The 17,214-nt window shown below is 36.1% G+C and overlaps 1 protein-coding gene across 1 annotated transcript in view; it reads left to right on the top strand.

The window, feature by feature from the left end:
* LOC145678365 (unconventional myosin-Ie-like) overlaps positions 1 to 17,214 on the top strand; it is a 327,951-nt gene that overhangs the window by 135,579 nt on the left and 175,158 nt on the right. The gene's annotated exons all lie outside the window — the stretch shown is intronic.

Here is a 17,214-nt window from a genome sequence, read left to right on the forward strand (position 1 = left end):
CGAGTCACAGTAGGATATACTAGGGTTTTTGGGGTTGCTGATTCCGAATCCGAGGTCGTTTAACCTCCATCATGTCAGGTTCAACATCATTTGAAGGTCAAATCTAGAGGGTACGTTGCAAAGATCTGAACGATAATAATTAGCGGATATCTAAAAAACGTGGGGTTTTCGGGCTTCGTGCCCATTGAGAATTTTCATCAGGGGACCAAAATACACATCATACTGCAATACCAGCCAATTTAATGGAAACTGGATTTCCATAAGCTCTGAGCGGGGTTCTTTCTCCCACTTTGACACCTGTACCATATGTGGAATCTTTCCTTTAATAATAATAATAATAATAATAATAATAATAATAATAATAATAATAATAATAATAATAATAATAATAATAATAATAATAAAATGTATAAAAATGCATGTCCATCAGGTTTTCACGTGAAAAGGAATCACCCAGAGCCACCAAATGTTGTATACAGATAGAGCTTCAACATATCTAATCGTGTACGAAGCAGTTTTTTTTTCGATTTTCGGCTCTAGAGGTAATTGGCGGGGTGGTGGTCAAAATTTACGCGCGCTTTTGACTGTTTCCAAGAACATATTGCCTGTATGCAACCAAGAATACATATTTGGTATACGAGCGTGCATGACAATAGAAGATAAAGGCGTTGCTCTTCGTTATTTATTTATTTTAATAAATTCGTTACTTCCAAATATTTTTCATAAAATTTGGCATCTTCGTCTGAAGAACGGACATTTCAACCACGTAAAGATAAAGAGATAATCTTTTCGAAACTGTAGCCCGGATTTTCTTCCTAATTTCTCAGTCTGTACTGCTAGTAGCTGTGCTTTCATTAAATAAATATTGCTGTATTAAAAAAAAAAAATCACAATGCAGTATGGTATCGTATGTGAAGCGTTTGCAGCGTAATTAGGGACATTTGTAAAGCAGTTTTAACCCTTTAGGAACAAAAGAAAAGGAAAAAAAACAGAAATGGACATCCTAAAAGCCATCCAAACTTATGATTATGCATTAAGTGACTTGACAAATGAAACGCAAATAAGAAGTATAAATCAACTCGCCATCTCCGTCTAGACGTAGTGTTTATGTACCACACCCGTCCTCAACGGAGCGACCGGCCTTGTAGGATTAATAAACGTAGCCGTATTCTTCTCACAAGTAAACCTTACGTTTGGGTGAATCGAGTTGCTGAATGAGACACATATGAAAAAGTAGTACTAAATGTTGTCAGTATTTCAGTGAAGTTTTAGGTGCGAAGCTCCAGGGGTTTAGGAGATACAGCTACCAGAACATCACATGGAAGTACAGAATAGTCTTCATACAGTTGGAGGTAAACGCTCTGTAAGACCTTTTGTAACGACAAAAGATGAATAATAAATATATGGGTACATATTAGGACTAGGGGGAAGTCATATAGTAAAGGTATACCTGACGGCGGCCATCTTGAAATCCGCCATTTTGAATTAAGGTTAAGTTTTTAAAATAGGAATAGGGTCATGTGATACATGATTTAAGACGCAAATTTAATCAGAAGAATAATGGTTACGTTAATTTTGATTTACGCGCAATTGGTAAAAAGTTACAGGGAAATTAAATATTGTTGCTGCATATGTATTAGTCCTTTACCCCACCTTGTAAATTTTGTGTTAATGATAATAACTAAATAACAAGCAGATGGATAAATATTAGGTCTATGGTAAGAGTTGCCTTGATGGCGGCCATGTTCAAATCCGCCATTTTGAATCAGACAAAAGTTTTAAACAAAACGCATAACAGTGACACCTTATTAATAGCAAATTTTACCTTAACTCCAACGGTATAACCATTTTTGCTTTATCATTAACCAGCACAAAATTAAATGGATCGCTCCTTACGACTACTGCTTTGACGGAATTGTTAACGACAAATGTGTCAAGTGTAACTCGATTGCCTTTGTCAGGTGCAGAGCATTTGTGCAAGTCATGCACTCTTTTCTGAACTACATATTGATTGTACTAATTGAGGACTTTTCTGGAAGAAAGACCCAAGTTCAATTATGACTCGATTCCACTTTGGTCATTTTTCCTTACATTAGCAACTTGTTTATGCGATAACAAGTGCTGGTTAATGATAAAGCAAAAATGGTTATACAGTTGGATTTATGGTAAAAATTGCTATTAATAAGGTGTCACTGTTATGCGTTTTGTTTAAAACTTTTGTCTGATTCAAAATGGCGGATTTGAATATGGCCGCCATCAAGGCAACTCTTACCATATACCTAATATTTATCCATCTGCTTTTTATTTAATTATTATCATTAAAACAAAATTTATAAGGTGGGGTAATGGACTAATACATATGCAGCAACAATATTTAATTTCCTTGTAACTTTTTACCAATTGCGCGTAAATCAAAATTAACGTCACCATTGTTCTTCTGATTAAATTTGCGCCTTAAATCATGTATCACATGACCCTATTCCTATTTTAAAAACTTAACCTTAATTCAAAATGGCGGATTTTAAGATGGCCGCCGTCAGGTATACCCTTACTATATGACTTTCCCCTAGTCCTAATATGTACCCATATATTTGTTATTCATCTTTTGTTGTTACAAGAGGTCTTACAGAGCGTTTACCTCCAACTGTATGAAGACTATTCTGTACTTCCATGTGATGTTCTGGTAGCTGTATCTCCTAAACCCCTGGAGCTTCGCACCTAAAACTTCACTGAAATACTGACCACATTTAGTACTACTTTCTCATATGTGTCTCAATCAGCAACTCGATTCACCCAAACGTAAGGTTTACTTGTCAGAGGTGAGACCCTTTCATATCTAGTAGGGTCAGTGAAATAGAACCTTGTACTAGGGCAGTGTGTGAAGTTTTCCATTTCTCTAACAATCATTTTTCGCTCATTTCCATAGCATCTGTGAGACAGTATTAGCAATCCACGAGTGTGTTAATGGTAGGTATGAGCTGTCAAATCGAGAGGGCTGCATTTGAGATAGCATTTTTACATTTTTGTCGTCTTTCGAGGTAGGTAGTTCAGTACATAGAAACATGTTTGAACCAGATTTTACAGTACAGAGAAACCAGATTTTAGATTCTCTATATTGACAGCAGGTAATTTCCATTGTTCGCGTCCTAACTATGAACAATTTAAGTTTGATCCGGGAAAGATAGAAAAAACAGGAAATAGTAGATACGAAGAAGATGGAAATATTAAGTTTTGCATTAGTATATATATATATATATATATATATATATATGTTGGATTCAAGCACTTAAACATCTGATCATTCCTTAGACTCTTGTACTCCGGGCCTGATTAAGACACTTAGAGGCCGTAAGCACTTAGAAGATTTTGGTACCCCCGTATAGAGATATATGTAATTCAAAATATAAACAATAAAATAAAACTTTACAGTAAGATGCAAAATAATGTTTATTTTTGTATCTTCCACTTTATTTATGGTTGAAAAGTTGTCTCCTAATTTTTTAATTGTGAAGTTCTCAATCATTAGTATATGAATTTTGCAGACTTCACACACTTTCCTCTGTTCGTTTGCGGTATTCGGAGATACTTTTTCCCTTCGATTTTATGATCCTTGGGTAGGTCTGCAGTCTCTAAGTGCTCTTGTTACTATTGAATATTGGCTTATAAATATAACTATTCTATCAGGCGTTGTATCCATATTGTCAAACTAAAACACCACACTGAAACACACTGACCAAGGCTATATGGTGATACGTAAAATAACATAATCACGTAACAATTTCAACACAACTGTCTTTTCATCAGACTTCCACTCCTCTTACATATTATATCATAGCCTTGCTCAGTGTGTTATTGTGCTTTAGTTTGAATATATATATATATAACTTATATATATAACACACACACACACACACACATATATATATAGGGTGTGTCAAAACAACACCGACAACGTTTGGGAGGTGATTCCTAACACCAAGATAAGACAAAAAGTATAGACAACCTGGGTGCACAAATGCTTCGTTTCGGAGTTATAGGCTGCCAAAAACATGAAAAAAATGAACTTTAAAAGCCCATAGCTCCAAAACTATGTGACATATCGTACTCGGGTCAAGACTTCACTTAGAAACTAGTATGTGTCCTATCCAAATATCCAAGTTTCAGAATCCTGCGATACTTCCGCAATGATTTTTAAAGAGGTAGTTGGTGAGTACTTCCAATTAAATGCCCGTAGCCAAACTCCCTCTATAAACATTGTTGCGTGAGTACCTTAGGATTCTGAAACTTTTATTTTTGGGCAGGGCACATGTTAGTTCCTAAGTGAAGTCTTGACCCGACTACGGTAGGTCTCATAGTTTTGGAGCTATGGACCTTTGAAGTTCATTTTTTCATGTTTTCGGCAGTCTATAACTCCGAAAGGAAGCATTTGTGCACCCAGATTGGTCTATACATTTTGTCTTATCTTGGTTTCATGAATCACCTCCCACGCGTTGTCTTTGTTGTTTTGAAACACCCTGTAATATGTATGTATGTAATATTTTCGTTTAATGTGGGGACCCTTTTTTCAGATTCTGGTTTAGCTGTACTATTTGCAGTATTACACCATGTGGCACATGGTAAATTGAGTTATGAAAAATTCGTGGTGTCCCCTTCACTTGATACACTAAGCACGTGCTTATTCTGCTTAATGTTTAATCCTTTCCTGCATGTACTGTTCGTTGGTACCAATTATGTCATCATAGTAGCAATTCATATTTACTCATATTACCAACCATGATGATGTATTGTTTCGTCAGACGAAGCATTATATTCACTGTATATGTGGTCTGTCGGTAAGTTCGTGAAGCTTTGTCTGCATCTGTAACATAAGATTTAGTTAATAGGAAAAAGGTACTCACTGTGAAAGATTCAGGGTGTGGCACTATCTTGGCCTCGCGCTTTTATAGCCTTGAGCTTTAGTTCATAATATTGCATGAACTTTCGAGCTAAGAATAGAAAAAGCAGCTTAGGAAAATTAACTGTAGTTCCTGATAGACATTATCTTGATCTTTGTATTGAAATAGTTTTGAAACTGTACCACTGAACAAATGATATTGAAAATTTAGTTTATATGGATCTTTATATGCAGCGCCATAACTTAGATTTTTCTGGGGGGAGCAAGCATTAATATTTGAGTCCCCTATAAAAGTTGTTTTAAGCCCTCCCGCAAAATTAAAAAAAAAAAAAAAATGAAATGAAATCTTTAAGTTTTACGTCCCACGGTCACGTGGTTAGACTAAAGGAGACTGTGATGATGAAGGATGAGTGAAATGATGGAATGAAGAAAGTGGGAGGAAACGGGAGAACCCCGAGAAAACCCACAAGCACGGTGTTTGTCCACCACAAAGTCCACACGGCGCAAGCTGGGATTGAACCAGGGACCCCAAGCACCGGAGGTGAACGCTCTACCACTGAGCCACCGCGTGGTGGGTAGTGGGTCGCAGTGGGTCACGGTGGGTGGTGGGTCGTAATGGGTCATGGTGGGTGGTGAGTCGCAGTGGGTCACATGCTGTTGACCCACGACCCACTGACCCACTCAGAAAGCTTGACCACCGACCCACTGTCCCATTCCATCTCTGGTAGTAAATGATTACAATTTCGGAACTGTACACCTCTAAACTTGATAAATCAGTTTGACGTGAAACGTAGTAAGAACATTTATAATAAAATCGAATGAAACAAGCGCTGGGAGTTCGAAAGACACGGGCACTTCTCTGCAATAGATTGTGACGAACAAGGTGTCAACGAGCCATATCTCACACATGTTTGATGAGTGATATGTCAGGCCAGGGAAGCAACAGTCCTCGAAGATTGCTCGAAGATTTGCATTATACGGGATACATTTGGTCGAGTGTTTTGCAGAAATTTGAAGGCTGGAGTTGTCTGAAAGGAGGATATAACAATGGCCAACAATTTAGAGCTTCGTCGGTATATCCTAATTCAACACTGTATCACTCAGCATGCCAGAAACTGTTCACGCACCAATTATAGCTAGAGGCGTTTGTGGTTTTGTGTCAGTAGAAGCTGACGCAAACGCTTGCGTTCCCCCAGTCAAGCGTTCTACAGATATCATAGTCAGATATCGACACAGAGAAGTCGTAAACTTACTGTGATTCAACGTCGAACGAACACTGTGGATGACACTACACAATCCGTTACGACGAGAAGCTAAGCCCATGGTGTAGTCAGGCATGTTGCACAATCCAATGCTCGATCGTTGCTCGGTTCTCTACTGTTTCGTGCCTCCACACATGCATCATAGTTATGGCGTCATTCCTTACACACGTAACATTTTCGTAGTACGAGACGCCGCCTTCCAGGAGGTTTATCATGCGGTCCTGTTCAAACGCAGTCGTCTACTTACATTGTGCATTTTGTTGTCGGCCTACACGTTTCTTGTTCGCATGTTCATATAATCTACATGAGTGCTGCATAACATCTTCTCGCTGCTACTACTGTCACGCATGCATCGGTCGGCTAAAATTGTAATGTTCGTATATAACAGTCTGCCGTAAAAATCATGCGAGTTTAGATTCAGTCTTGTCATTCCTTCCTAATGTTTGTAGTTTTCATAAATAGCGGTGTATATATTGTTGCTTTCTAAGAAAAAAAATTCATAACGTGCAAGATGAAGAAGATATATTGATTAAATACGATGGTTACTATATATATATATTAGTGGTGGGCACAAAAACCGGTTTTTGAAAATTTTCAAAAAACCGGTTTTCTCCAAAACCGGTTCGGTTTTTCACCTGATGCGGTTTCGGTTTTCTTCAAAACCGATTCCGTTTTTTTTTCCAAAATTTGTTCTATTTCTGACCAAAATGGTGTTTCGTTGTTCTGCGGAAACCGAATCCACTTCCACAGAAATAGTCTTATGTGTTTTCCCTGATTTGGAATCATAACACTTTAACACAACGTCAGTGGTACCGCGAACATGCAACATGCATCGCTGATGACTGGATATGATAGGATAAGTTATAATTCGCTTTATTTCAAACAACAGATCGTGTGTATGTGGCGTACGCCCAGAGTATCCTCGTTTTCAGTGGGTTCTGTGCTGATGTTTAACTATCTCATCACTGCCCAAGATTGTCCCCATTTTAGGGGACCATGTGCATCTTATGAATCCAAATGTTTCTGGGCAATGATGTTATATTTCTGGATGATAATGTGCCCACTCACAAAGCTTGAGTTGTTGCGGCGTTGCTTAGGGAACATTGGGATGAAGTTGAACACCTTTCCTGGCCCGTCTAATCCCTGGACCTGAACACAATTGAACATCTGTGGCCCGTTTTCTAACATGAATCCGTCGGAGATTTTGACTTTCATCTTCTGTCATGGAATTGAGTGATGTACTTACTGCACACGCAATTGTATAGTATTCCACTTCGTACCATTTACGATCTCTATGACTTTACTCCACGTCATATCAGAGCTGTTCCAAAGGCAAAAGATGGATCAATTAGAAAGCAATTAGAAAGAATACAGGCAAAATTTTTGAAATTTTTAACCTATAAAGAAAAACACATTTATACTACTTACGATAGTTACTAACCATCCGTGAAAACTTTCGTCTTCCAATACTAGAACAAAGACGTTTTATGATTAATTTATTATTCATTGAGAAAGTAACTCAAAATATTTTGGACTGTCCTGACTTAGTTTCGTCATTGAATTTTCATGTTCCTTCATTAAGAACATGTAATAACACTGGTCCTTATTGCTGTAAAAACTCAAAAACGAATATATTGATAGAATCACCAATCTGGAGAACAACAGCTCCAGATCTCTTTGGGGTTATCTTTGGTTTTAGTAGTACTGGAAAATTGTTTAATGAATTCTTTGAAAAGTACAGGTGAAAGGTGCAGTTTTTTTCTTGTCGTATGATGGATTCATTGAAGACCGCTAAAAATTTCGTTAAGTCGTTTGGAGATTAAATATATACATATATTGTTATACACACACGCAAGGCTTTAGAAAACGTACTTAGCACTCTATAAGTTTTGCATAAGTTAATAGTAATATGTGAAAGTAGATATCTTTGTACACAATAGAGGCACCGATATTGAACAAGAGGAAAATGCTCTTGGCAGGGTACAATGTAGATCACCGATTGCTTTGCGTGTATTGTGATGGAGCCACACCTTAGTGTGAAAGGTGCTCGCCGTTTCTCATGCAAAGTCAGTAAAAAGGAGGAATTGTTCCTTACATTGGAAAAGTTCGTGTCCATAAAGAGTAATCAATACTAGTGATAAAGCAGTTTAATGTTATTGGGACGATCTTAAAACTTGATTTGTCCGAACATTATTTTGTTCTAAAGTGGCACTACATTGCACGGTATGCTTTTCACGAGATTCATGAAATGTGTTTAAAAATCCGTTTCCGTGAATGTAATATGAAAATGCACTTCGTTGGTAGACGCAGTTTCCTTATTCGTTTAACGTTAAATATAATATATATATCTCTTGTTTCAGATTATAGTTGTTATGTAACAACAACAACACTTTATTTTTGTAAAGAAACGAATAGGTAGTAATTCACATAAACAACATTGATAGAATAAACATTCTTTTTCTAATCAGCACTTTTGTATGATTTGTTTTAAAGAATCTATCTATTAAAATGCTACAACAGCAATAAAAACGCTTTTTTAAGGCTAGCAACCTGTCAGAGGGCTACATCCTCTTTTAGACAAAAGAAGTTATAAGTGTAATAGGAGTGGGAAAAGGATGGATGGGCTGTTTGATTGATAACTTTATTTAATCATTTTTCATTTTGAGGCCTTTATGATCTGTGCGATCATAAACATACAGCAAGGTGGAAGGAACTTTACATTGTACATAACTATCGACATAACAAAAATAATACAATGTATGAAAGAATACAGAACAAGAAATGAGAAATTACATAACTATCCAAATTAAGAATATATAATAACGAAAATAGTACAGTAAACGAATGAACTTAGAACAAGAAAGAATAAATGAAAAGAACTGACGAAATTTGAATATAACTAAGGTACAAATTAGAAATCATAAGCCCTGATGGAGATGAAGTAGGTGCACTTGACACCACAACACATCATGAGGAATGTTAGGACAAATGCAGTTATCTTCTGCCTAGCGGCTGCTCTATGCTGATAAAGACGCGGTGAGCCCTGTTAGTAAAGTATGGAATCACTGTGCACAAAATGATGGAAAAACATGAGGGAGATGAGCATGCAGGCGATAGTCGTCATGGAGTTGTCGATCAAGGTGGTCTGGTGGTACAGTGTAGCAGTATAATGTAAACAGAAGGTGAAGTGGGGTATAATGATATCGTGCGGGAGCGGAGTGAAGTGCAAGATGATACATTGTTTCAAAGAGGAGTGGTTGATGGATAAAAACGCCTCAGCTCCAACCTGTAACTTTTGATTTCAAACCATTGATTTACGGTTATTTGTGATTTTACGTTTAACAAAAACAAATATTTAAAGTATGTGTACTTTAAAAAATAATTATTTAAATAGACCCTTTTCATAAAGTTTACTTCTTTTTAAATTATTCTTCAAAGCCTTTGTATTTTAATAAGCCTTCTCCAAAATCAATGCAAATGAATTGTGTTGCCATCTTTGGAGTTCTTTTAAACTATACGTTTGTGGACGTAAAAACATAACCATTATTTCTTTATTACATTTTTACGGGTACACTGCAAGTGTTGAAATTAAAAAAAATAAAACATCATATCCTACGCATTGTACATTTCATCACAACATAATTGCATATATGGATTGCATCCTCTCAGGCTTTTGTTTCATGTCCAAATTATAATGAAAAACGAAGGATAAGCATTTCTCCCGTCTAAGTTGAATCTTTATTGTGTGTAGTTTTTTGCCCAATGAACACCATATATCATTGCCATTATAATTAATTGTGTGTGTAATGTATTTGCTTACTACATACTGCATGCAAGAAGAAAACACTAATCATACATGAATTGAAAAACTCCAAGCTGAAGTCGGCTCAAATCTTGCAAACGGTGCGAGATATTGAAAAAGTAATCGAAAAGATCTTCGCTTTAGGGAATCTCTTGTCGATTTTTAACAAGACATCTTTCACTTGTGTCTGTAAAGGGACATGCACAGATGTATGGAATAGCAAGGAGATTCATACTCATGATGATGCGCTGTGTAGAGAGCGCAGGTTCAGCTAGTCTATATATTAAAATGCTAAGTTTATATGTTTGTGGTCAAGAAAAGTTTGTGTTTGTGGACAATCTTTTCGACACTGACTTCTCGGGAACCATAAGCTCTAGAAGGATGCCGTTTTCACTTATCGATTGCAAATTTTGTGTAGATTGTTCAGTTCTAATTGAATATTAAAAAAAAAAAAAAAAAAAAAAAAACATGGTCATTATTTCTTTATTACATTTTTTAGGGGTTTACTGGAACTGTTGAAATTTTTAAAAAGTAAAGCATCGTATCCTACAAGTTATACATTCTAAAACACAATTGTATGCAGGGGTTACATATCTTGTAGGCGTTTATTTCGTGGCGAAATGATAATGAAAAACGAAGAATAACTATTTCTCCAGTCTAAGATGAATGTTTTTTGTTTGGACTGTTTTGCCCAATGAACACCATACATCACTGATATAATTAATTGTGTGTATGTAATGCATTTACTTATTACATACTGCATGCAAGAAAAATAACATTGATCGTACATGAATTAGAAACTCCAACCGAAAGTAGGCTCAAATCTTGCAAACGTTGCAACATAAAAAGAATAATCCAAAAAAGTTCCCTTTATGGTACCCTTTGCCGATGGTTATCAAGACTTCTTTCATTTGTGTCTGTAAAAGTACATGTGCAGATGCTGTGAAGCAGCGTTTCCCAACCTTTTTCAACTTGCGGCACACTATTGGTGTAACATGAATTCTCGCGGCACACTTATAGAATTATTATTATTATTATTATTATTATTATTATTATTTGTAAAATGCCTTGGCATTTTTTTCTGTGATTACTGACATCCTTCTCACAGAGAAGAAAGCTTGATCACTGGTTTTTCTCCGTATTAAATCATTATGCTTATTTTTCATTTTAATTTAAAAATAGAAAACAATTGCAATGAGATATAGGACTCAAGTTTTTAAAAATACACTTTCTTTTTCGAAAACTATCCAACCTTTCACTACGAAGGATGATCATTAAATAACGAACGAACAAACAAATCTCTTGTACTTTTAAAACACAAATGTAGGTAATTTGTATGCATGTTTGCTTCGTCGAAAGGATTGAATGATATTTTAAAATTTCAAGTTATGAAATAGTTTGCAACAATAAAGAAGCAACAGTGGTCATAACAATGAAAAAAAAAACTTTTTTCTAATACAGTGAACTTAGTATCAAACACAGTATGAAAAGTAACACAATAAGAAACTTAAAATTGTAGATTTACAGTAGAGGTTCATAGTAATGTGAAATACAAATGTACTTTTTTCCCCATGTCTTGAAATTTGATTGCTATTGAATTAATAATATTGTTTCAATTCCTTCGCGGCACACCAGCAACCCATTCGCGGCACACTAGTGTGCCGCGGCACAACGGTTGGGAAACGCTGCTGTGAAGAATGACAAGGAAATTCATGCTCATATGTGAATGATGCGCTGTGTAGAGAGCGCAGGCTCAGCTAGTACTATTTAAAATATTGCTCACAAACTTGTATCAAAAACCTTTCTCTTTTCGTTTGCAGTAATAAAGTAGAAGATATTTAGCTATTATTGTCTGTAAGTTATATTTAAATGGAATCACTAGCAGGTTGTCCTAAATGTAATTTGCAGAAAAGCAAGTACAAATGAGAATTGGATGGTTGAAAAAATAAAACATTCACAAAGTTCTCAGGAACTAACTAACTAACTAACTAACTCCATGGACTATGGAACCCGGAGGTTCAATGCCGCGTTCACAAAAGCTCTCCACTGACTTCTATCCTTAGCCAATTGGATCCAGTTTCTACTTTGTATTCCAATCTCTGCGAGATCCATCTTAATATTGTCCTTCCATCTAGGTCTTCCTAATGGTCGTTTTCCGATTGGTCTTCCAGTCAAGACTTTGAAAGCGTTTCTACTTTCTTCCATTCTAGCTACATGACCCGCCCACCTAAGCCTTCTAGACTTGACAACCCTAACAATGTTGGGTAAACCATATAACACGTAGTTCCTCATTATGAAGTTTCCGCCATTCCCCATTCCCGTTCCTCTTGGGTCCGAATATTCGTCTCAGGATCTTGTTCTCAAATACTTTCAGTCTATGTTCTTCCCTCAGAGTAAGTGACCATGTTTCGCAGCCATACAGAACAACAGGCATAATTATCGTTTTGTATATTTTAAGCTTCAAATTCCTCGACAGAATTCGCGACGACAAGAGATTTTGAACCGAATAGTAACACGAATTCCCTGCTTTTAGACGACATTTAATTTCTTCGTGAATATGATTTTCCTCTGTTAATATGAATATTTTTTGTTTTGTGTGTATGTAGTTCTCAGGAACTATTGATGATAAGAAAAGACGAACCATTTGATCAAACTATAACCATAACCTGGTGACTTCTATTTTATTACATGTAAAGTATAGACGATTAAAAGATCTTAATAATAACAGTAGTAGCCAACAAGATTTTTGCCACATGACTGAAAATGAACAGAATTAAATCAATTTTATGCGCTATTGATGAATATGGACATGAAAATATTCTATCGCCCTCCATCTTATTGTACTGTAGATCACCAAAACCCATTACATACTGGGTATTTTCTTGAAGAAAATAATTTATTTTTCTATAATTACCTACTATCAAGATTACCGTTGTAATGAATATTACTGTATTTTATTTCTTATAATTGATGCAAAAATACTTTCAAGTGGCTTCAAAATAAGTTTACTAGTTTAGCAGAAATTGAGGGAAATTCGTGAATTCCCCAGCAAAAAGCCCTTTTTCGGGATTTCAATCTCTCTTTGGCTTTAAAAGTGCAGTACCCATGGATTTGACTATCTTCTAAAAATGCACTATTCCATCATCAACACGTCTGGAAATTTTCGTAAACATGAATAAATTAGTCAGAATAATAATAATAATAATAATAATAATAATAATAATAATAATAATAATAATAATAATGATAATAATAATAATAATAATAATAATAATAATAATAATAATAATAATAATAATAATAAACATACTCAAAGAGAAAAGGAAAAATCTTTTAGTTTTGAAATATATCACAAATGGAAACTACTTTCTCATCTGAATATATATATATAATATAATATGAGAATAAAACAAATGTAAAGAGTTTAAATGTTTTTAGGACACAGACGTTGTGTTGTACAAGAAGCACTGTACAAGTTCTTTTATCTTCTGTACTTTACATGTGATTGCACAGGCCATTAAAAATCTTATTCAACAGATGTACAGGTATCAAACTACTTAGAACCTGATAATGGCATGCTATATTATGAATGTTATAGTTTTATTGTATTAAGTTCCTAGGCAGCGGGAATTGGCTAAAAGGTTGTATTGGGTGAAAACTTCCAATTTTAGTTTCTGACAGCCCCTTAAAGTAGTTTCCAATGCGTTAATGTCTAGCGTAGCTGCCTTCACGGTGAAGAGACCTCTTCACGTGTAAACTCGTCAAATAATTTTTGTTATGTGTGGATTCTGTACTGTAAAAAGTCAGCGTCGATCTTTAACAGAAACGTTAAAACAAGCTTATCCCAAGTATTTTGGATGTTATGATGGTGATGAAGACAAAGTATAGACCCCTCATATGTGGTGCTCAACTTGTTGCTGTTATCCTATTAAGTGGATTAATGGCGATTAAAATAAGAATTATGCATTTCGCAATGCTCATAGTCTGGAGTGAAGCAACCAGTTCAACAAAAGATATGGACCGTGAATTTGTTTGCTGTCCATACCAGCCCATATCATGATATGAGGAGGATTATTCTCAATCTACTCATAAAATTAGGGTTTTTCTTTTTCCAGAAGACATTTTTTGCTCGGCAGTTTTAGTATCATCACTTTCCCACGCTTCGGGTTAGTGTCAAACACTTAAAGAAGTACGTCATATGCCTCCTTCCTTCGGTTTAAATTGTCAGACAAGTCTTGAACAAATTTCGGTTGATATCGAAGGTAATTTTAACTCACGTTTCGTGTGTTTGCGCAGAGTTAACGAGTTATGCCAGTTCTGCGGACCGTTTGGGAGTTGGCTTCATTGCTGGTCTTTCCACTGACGCCGCAACTTCTCTGCATTGTTCCTCTCTTGTTGATGGTCTGCCACTTAGTGGTTTATATTTAATACTGCCGGTGCAAAACTGTTTCTATTCCCAATTGTTTTCTTTGGAGGGGGCTTTCGTCCGGATAGTAGCTGAAAATCTATACACACCTATTTTGGGCCTCTTGTGAATTCAAATGCTTGTAATGATGTTCTTCAATGGTATAATCATTTGTATCAGCCATTATTTACACCTGAAATAAGAAAAATACAAAAATACATTATAATTCCGTTATATATATATATATATATATATATACATAGAGAGAGAGAGAGAGAGTTTACGTATATTTGCAGTTTATATAGTTTGATTATTATTTGATGCTTAAATGGAGTTAGGAAAATTTCTGCCCGCTCCCAGTCTTGACCACTGCCACTCCCCAACAAATTATTATTTTCCTAAATCCATGTGACAGCAGGACTTCACTAATAGAAATGAAATGAAATGAAATGAAATCTTTAAGTTTTACGTCCCACGGTTATGCCGGTTAGGCTAAAGGAGACGGTGATTATGAGAAATGAATGAAATGGTGGAATGAAGAAAGTGGGAGGAAACGGGAGAACCCCGAGAAAACCCACGAGCACGGTATTTGTCCACCACAAAGTCCACACGGCGCGAGCTGGGATCGAACCAGGGACCCCAAGCACCGGAGGTGAACGCTCTACCACTGAGCCACCGCGCCCCCCCCTCACTAATAGAAAATGCAATCTTCTATACTTTTGAGTTTGTTGGAAGAAATTTTATTGGGACATGTGAATGTGCTCCCGCTAGCTGTAGAACTACGTATAACTTAAATATAAATAACATCTGACCAAAGCAGACACTTATTACTGTAATACAGATTAGTAATAATAAGCTTTCAATATAGTTCCCACCGGCGTCGACGCACTTGCACCAACGGTGCAGTAGTCGTTGCATGCGTCGGCGAGGAATGAGATCGGTTCTGACGATACAAGGAATGCATTGCCTTGATTACCTCCATGTCGGATGCGAAACGCTGGCCTTTCAGGTGTTCCGTAAGCTTTGGAAAAGTCAGGGCTATAAGGGCATGCAGCAAAACATTCCCGAATTGGAGCTTCTGCAACGCAGCGATGGTCTCCGGCTTGTACGTTGTCCTGTTGAAGGATGACAATTTTATGAGGGCGAACTCGACTCAGACGTTCACATAACGTCGTTAGTGTCTGCACGTAGTGCTTGAAATTGACAGTGGCGGCACATTTCAAAACATCAATCAGCAGCACACCTTCATTATCCCAAAAGATGGTGACTTTTACTGCTGATGGCTATGTTTTGAACTTTTTAGGATGGGAAGAAGATGGATGTCTTTACTCCATGGACTTGAGTTTATTCTCAGGCTCGAATGATGACCCTAGGACTCGTCCCCAGTTACAAGACGCATGGGAAAGACCTCTCCTTCGGTGCTGAAACGTGCCAAATTTTGCTCACACTTGTTTGTGCGGACTTTATTCAATTTCAACTGTAAGCTGATGCGGAACCCTCTTAACACATTTTCTTGAACCCAAGCTCGTCACTTATGCGAGTGATATACTAGTAATGTCACCAATTACCCTATGCTTAATACATCAGTACATTAACCTGCCCCATTTTATCTGGAATGGATGAAGTCTTTGTCATGCAGACACAACGTGGCTGGATTATATGTGCGCAAAGTCCGAATCCACTACCTCACTGTGATAATGTCCACACATGCTTCTCCATACACGACACTGATCCCACGGTGTTGATGGGTGTCACACCTTGCATAGTCATTCGATGTCTGCACGCCGTTTTAACAACATATTCGTGTAGTCCACCAGTAATCTTGCGAGTGCGTTGTTGTCAGTGGAGATACCTAAAATAAAATAAAATAAAATAAATAAATAAATAAAAAATAAAAGATAAAAGTAAAGGAGAAGGTTAAAAGTTTCGTTTGAGGGTACAGTTATGCTTATACACGTGAAAGAATTAATGAAAAATAGAGGGTTGAAGCAAGGTTTATTGAGCAATCCTCGTACTTTGATGATAAGAACAATTGAAAATGTAAAGTATGTAGTTTACTTTCGTAAAAAAAATAAATAAATAAATAAAAATAAAAATAAAAAAATAAAGGAGGATATGCAGGGGTTATAAACAAAATTCAAACTAGTTACGTAGTAAAATTAGCAAAGTACAGGTGCAACACTATATAACACATTTCTGTGGTTCACAATTTTGTATGCATATTGACCCGAAAATCAATATATCGTAGGTAGAAAATGCTGTTACCGTTTCTTTAAAATGCCTTGTTCGTTGCAAATGAGAACCTTGAAGAAATGCATACAAATCAAATCAAACAAGTACATGAATCAGCTTAGCATGCAAATTGTAACATTTATAAAATACCATTACTGTTCTACTAACCGTAGAATAAATTGTACTGTTATAATTTGCGTTGAAAACATCACTGAACCATTAACTCAATGAAACAAATTAAAGTACTACGCTGAATTGTATGTATTAAGTAGAAAATATTAACTCCTCGACAACCTTAAGTTTACTTTAATGTTCACAACTTGTCATCGATGTGTTCATTAAAATTCCACAACATATTACATGTTTTCATGTTGGTATTCACAATTTGAGATTTTACGAGTTATAAAATACGTTACTTAATAACTACTGACTGCAGAAAACATAAAAATATTTAAACTATAAAAGAGCAATATATATATATATATATATATACAGGGTGGGCCATTTTAATTAATCCACGGAAATATCTAAAAAATGATAAAACATAGAAGAAATGTTTGAAGTAAACGTTATATATTGCTAAGGGGGAAAACCATTTCCGCCAAAAGTACCCCTCCCC

The sequence above is a fragment of the Thermobia domestica genome, chromosome 2 (genome assembly GCF_964235325.1).
Source record: "Thermobia domestica chromosome 2, izTheDome1.hap1.1, whole genome shotgun sequence".
Classification (NCBI taxonomy): Eukaryota; Metazoa; Arthropoda; class Insecta; order Zygentoma; family Lepismatidae; genus Thermobia; species Thermobia domestica.